Source organism: Lolium rigidum, chromosome 7 (genome assembly GCF_022539505.1).
Source record: "Lolium rigidum isolate FL_2022 chromosome 7, APGP_CSIRO_Lrig_0.1, whole genome shotgun sequence".
NCBI lineage: Eukaryota > Viridiplantae > Streptophyta > Magnoliopsida > Poales > Poaceae > Lolium > Lolium rigidum.
In genome coordinates, this window is record NC_061514.1 from 35109161 (window position 1) to 35115357 (window position 6197).

Consider the following 6197-nt stretch of genomic DNA (forward strand, 5'->3'; position numbering starts at 1 on the left):
TTTCGAGATGCACCACGTCCCGGGCCACCATACGCGACGTTTTGGCCGCTTTCGTCGGGCTAGGGGGCCTCAAAAACGAGAAAAAAAAAGTTTTGACATGCACCACGGAGGGACCAAAAATCGTCGGCCATGGTACACCAGCAACCACGGCGCGACTTCAACTTCGTCGGCCATGGCAACTTTTCTTGTAGTGTAATGCATAGTATGAGATGCAATCGTCCCGAGTGTAACCTAATCTCGATGATTTAGGATGGATGAGTTGTAAAGATTTCTTTAGGGTTGGTTGCACTTTTAGAATGGTTCTCAAACAAGGTTCTTATTAGGGTTTGGTTATATTAGCATCATAACCAAGTGATATAAGGCATCATAACAATCATACACATAAGAATAGTGATGGAATAATATGTAAAGAACAGTTGTCAATTTTAAGTTCTATAGAACATGGTTGATGATTACTTATACTATACTTCAAAAGAATAACTTTTGAAGAACATGTTGTTTAAGAAATAATGAGTATTTCAAAGAAGGATAGGGCTTCTAAGGTTTGATTGACATTTGTACTTCAAAAGAATAAATTTTGAAGAACAAGTTAAAATAAGAATATGAACTACTTTAAATAGGAGCTAAGTGCTATTAGGGTTTACTAATAGGACTGGTTGGTGCTTAAGTAGAAGTGATCTACATGTAGCAAGTATTAGTAGGTTTATTACTATGGTTTCTCCTAAGCATCATATCAAAGGATGGTTATCAAGGTGTTGCTATGAGTTAGGGTTTACTATGACTTCATATTTGCTTTACCAAATAATCTCTAATAGTTTCTAAGCTAAGTGGTTTATCATTTCCTAAGTAAGGTTTAGTTGGATAGGAACATGTGATGTGATTTGCTACACAAAGTTGATACTAGGGTTTATCATTATGGTTCTACTAGGGTTTAATGATTGAGGTTGATCTTAATGGTATGGTATATAGGAGTGGTGATCAATGGTACTAATTCAATTAACAAGTTAGGGTTTCTACCTAGGTGATATTAGTGCATCATGTAGGTTTTAATTAAGAATCAGGGTTTAATAATTGTTATTAGGGTTTAAAATAATTAACTTGTTAACTAAATATGTTTAAGTAAATAAGTTTTGATTTACCAAAATAATATTGGCTTTTAATATTTTCTTGAGTTATTACTATTTAAAGAAAATAGAAAATAGTAATTTGCAAACTAGGGTTTATGAATTACCACTAATAATTAAGTTAATGCAATTATGGTAAATAAAATTAATTTTAACATTTTACTTAGTTACTGAATAGTTAAAATTTAATTTTTATACTTCACTAATTATTGAATTCAAATTGTACTTTAAATAAATGAAATGGCATAATTAATAAGGTTAAAAATAAGTGAAATTTTATTTTGACACACATTTTTGTTTTATATTTTGCCCGTTAGATCGACGTTGAACACAGGCAGAACGTATGGTGAGGATAATTTTGGCCGATTGCTGGAATCGGCCTCCATGTTGATTGAATTGCTCAATGAAGGTTTACATCTTGGTCTTGCTTCACTATAACTACGTGACATGCTTGAGACAAGATTATCCCTTTTTATTTTTTGGGGCCGATCACAAGGATCGGCCACGTACGTCCATAGATTTTGCTCTTGTTACACGGCCAGGCCGGTGGATAAGACCAGCCTCACCCCGTCCTTTGTCACGCCGATGCGCTCGCAGTCGTCCAAAGTGATGCCTGAGAGTGGCTCTTGGCCTGTCGTCTCCCAAACGTTCATGCCAGCCGTTGAAATCTCGGCTGAGTCATCTGCGTGGACGACCTCTACTTCATCTCCATCCCACTGTATTAAACATTGGTGCATCGTGGATGGAATGCAACAGTTGGCGTGGATCCAATCTCTCCCTAGCAGGACAGCATAGGTTCTCTTGCTATCGACAATAAAGAAAGTCGTAGGGATGGTTTTCCTTCCTACGGTCAGATCCACGTTCGTAACACCTTGTGCTTCGGATGCTTGGCCGTTGAAATCGCTCGATGTAACGTTGGTCTTGATCAGATCCGAGCTAGAGCGTCCCAACCGACGTAGCATGGAGTATGGCATAATGTTGACTGCCGCTCCGGTGTCCACCAGCATCTTGTTGACAGGCTGCCCATTGATATAACCTCGTAAGTACAGGGCCTTCAGGTGTCTGTAGCTCCTTTCTCGTGGCTTCTCAAAGATAACTGGCCGTGGGCCGCAGTCAAGTTGTGCCACGGGTGCTTCGTCTAATCTCGGAGCACAAAACTCCGCTGGAAGGATGAACACCATGTTTGTGCCAGCCGATGTCTCATCATCGGCTTTCCTTTGTTTGGGGCGCCACTCTTTCTTTTGTGGCTGACCCTCTTCGTCCAGAGTTCGCTGAATTTTCGCGGCCAGATCAGGTCGCGCTTTCCTCAACGTGTGTAGGTATAACCTTTCGGCTTCCTCCAAACCACGTAGCCGCTGAACCCTACGCTTTTGGGAACGGCTGAGTCCATCAGGGCACCACCTTGGCCGGTGGTACTTATCTTCTTCTTCTTCATCGTCGTCTTCTAACTCCTCGAGATCTTCCACCCGAGAGGACTCAGCTTGCTTGTTCCGAGATGGGAGAGGCCCTAGACGTTTGAACACTGACACGTCCCCTGCACCCTTCTTCTTCGTCTACATTCCAGGCGCTGCCGATTGTAGGCAATCGGCTCATTCCCGAATCCCAACAAGTAACCGAAAAGGGACGGTCCCAGTGCCTATCCACGTCGTCTTGCTCTCTTGACTTTTCCTTGGCATGACGCTCATATCTCTCCTCGTCGCGATCATGCCGACGATGTCTCCTGGCGTCCCTGTTAGCCAGACGATCTCTTTCGTCATCGTCGTCGCATCGTCGGCGTTGGTCGTATTGACTCACGTATTTGTTGAGGAGGTGATCAGAGAGAGGTCGCTGATATCGTACATTCTTCACTTCTCCCTCTGTGATGTAGCGCTTGCCATCGTGCCGGAGCCGATCGCGTGGAACGGCTTCCTCTTTGTCCTTGTTATGAGAGCAGCTGCCCTCGTCTATGTCCTTACCAGAGTGGTGCCCAGGTCCTACCATGTTGATGCTGAACGAGAAACCTGGCTGGCACCTTCCAGGGTAAGTGCACTCCACCATGTTAACGGCGGGGAAATGGTGTGTGTCGACTTTCATGGCGTACTGGCTGAAAATTAAACGCCCTTGTTCTATCGCCATTTGGATCTGCTGACGCCACACCCTGCAGTCGCTGGTGGTATGGGTGAACGTGTTATGCCACTTGCAGTATGACTTTTCGTTCAGCTCCTGTGCCGTGGGGATTTTGTGGCCTTCGGGTACCTTTAGCTGCTTCTCCTTAAGTAAGAGGTCGAAAATTTGCTCAGCCTTGGTCACGTCGAAGTCAAACCCTCTTGGAGGACCTTGTGGCTTAACCCATTTGCAGGACACGGGGCTTGCCCCCGAGTCCATTCAGCCACCGCTACCTCTTGATCTCCCCGCGAGCCTTCATCTTTATCCGCCTCAACCAGGACTACCGCACGCTTGAATTTATCCTGGTACAACTCTGGGTGGCACTGTTCATATAACGACAGTTCTGAACCATATGTGCCAGTGAAGGGTAGTCTGCTTGGGAAGCCATATCCTTGATCGGTGATGCGAGACCCACCACCGCCAACTCGACTGCTTCTTTTTCAGACAAACGAGCCGAATAGCATCGGTTCCTAACGGTCCTGAAGCGCTGGATGTATTCTGACACTGTTTCTCCATGCTTCTGTCGTACTTGTGCTAGATCGGCAATGCCAGCCTCGGAAGCCTCCGAGTGATACCGCATGTGGAACTGTTCTTCCAACTGCTTCCAAGTCCGGATTGAGTCCGGTGGCAGCGATGTGTACCACCCGAAAGCCGATCCTGTGAGGGACTGTGCGAAGAACCTCACACGTAGTTCATCTGATGCTGAGATCATGCCCAGCTGCGTCAAATATCGGCTCACATGCTCGATTGAACTGGAGCCCTCTGACCCACTAAACTTGGAGAATTCAGGGAGCCGATATTTGGGTGGTAGTGGGATCAAATCGTACTCGTTGGGGTACGGCTTGGAATAGCCGATTGCCCTCCTTTTCGGCACCATGCCGAACTGGTCTCTCAAGATTGTACTCGATCCGATCTCGCGGTGCTGGCTGCAGGAGTCGAGCTCTGAAGATTCGCCGGAGTGGCGTACTTAGCCAACCACGCTTGCTTCTCAAGCTCTGAGCTAGCTGCAGGAGTTGGGCTTTGGAGGTTTGTTGGAGTGGCATACTTAGCTAGCCACGTCTGCTTCTCAAGATCTGATCCAGAAGCTCCTCCTGCTGTTCCGAAGTCCCCGTCGTTGCGGCTCTGGTTCGTGAGTGCCCAGTTATTGCAGTCTGGCACGTATGTGCACGTGTACCCGTGAGGGATCTCCTTAGGCGCCTCATGCAAGAACTGGTAATCACTAGGGTCACCACCGATCTTGTAGACGACGAATGCCGGTGAACTCGGCACTTCTGGTGCTGCCAACGCGAACGGCAGCGGTGGTCGGGACTGGAGTGGTATCTCTCCTTGATGAGTCCCTAGAGCAGGTCCTGACGGCGAGTACTGATGCCTCATGATTTCCTGGACCACCCGAAGGGCGACACGCTCCAAAGTGTTCACCAGGTTCTCAGAATGGCGGTGCAGCGAATGAGCTACCATGAAATTAATCTCCTGACGCAGCGACCTGGTGCGTTCTTCTGACGGGGTAGACAGGTCCACTCCATCAAGCGCGCCTTCAGGTGAGAACCCTTTCCACCTAATGCCATGTGAGCGGGTTCTCTGGAAAGAGCCGATGAGGACGGCTTCGAGGATCGCTTTGACCTCGTCATACTTCTTCTTGAGCTCCTCAGTCAGATCTTCGTACGTGACTGGAGTACCTTCCGCCATCTCAGATGTAGATGGCGATGCAGTTGATGTCGAAGACTGTCCCACCGGGCGTGCCAGAATGTGTTGCGGTCAGAAACCCACCGGCGAGCAACGACGGGCAACACAGTAGAGCCGGGAGGCTCCCAGGACTGCGGCTGGCCCTGGTCCCTCGAGCGACGGCCCGCAAAGCCTCGGCACGCACGTCCGATGCTGGTGCAAGGGCGTGCCACCTGACCTATACCTGGTCAGGAAGGTGATGGATTTGCTTCGCTTAGTTTCCTGCATGGCATACACGTAAACATTAAATACGAGCCTCGATTGGCTCTCAGGTTGTCCTGTGAATCGACTCAAGGAGCCGATCCACCCATGGTTCGTATGAGGTCTACGATCACATGGTGGTCCTGCTTGATCAATATAAAGCTGAAACGACCTACGACGATTTAGGGTTTTCACCACATAATCGGAACATCCTACGCGTGATTGAGCCTGGCAGCCACGCACGGTGATAATAAACCGACCCTAGACAAGGCCTAAAAACCAACATGAAGTTGATCCCCGGTACATCTTATCTAGGGCTAGCAAACTACACCCTACGTGCTACTGGATCCTTCAACCCGTTTGCAAGGCCTAACTATGCAGATATTAAACTAATCCTTGAAGAACAAGGAGCAATCATAACATATCGGATTTACTAAACAATGATCAAGCGAGGTGCCGCCCTTACACCTAAGATAGGTGTAAGGGCGGCTAGACGTCTAAGGGTTGCATGGACAAAAGCATGTGACACGATGAAACAATGCTAACCCTAACACATCTACGATAACTACGTTGCTCGCCATCAATAAGGCTTCAGCACGAGCAACGCATGAACAACGAATAAACGTGTACTGCCTAGATCGCAAGATGCGATCTAGGCAGCATGATGCTTACCCGGAAGAAACCCTCGAAACAAGGGGTTGGCGATGCGCCTAGATTGGTTTGTGATGAACGTGATTGTTGTCTTTCTCAATAACCCTAGATACATATTTATAGTCCGTAGACTTTCTAACGTGGGAATAATCCCAACCGTGCACGAGCCAAATTCTATCTAACCGACACGTATCCTACTATATTTACAGATACACGGGCAAACTAGCCCAAACTTTGTATACAAGGCCGATTCATGTATATCTTCCATGTATATTCTTCAAGTCTATCTTAATCTCGGCCCACCTCTGATCCGGTCAAATTCTGGTGATAACAAGGAGGTTGAGGCTAGCTACA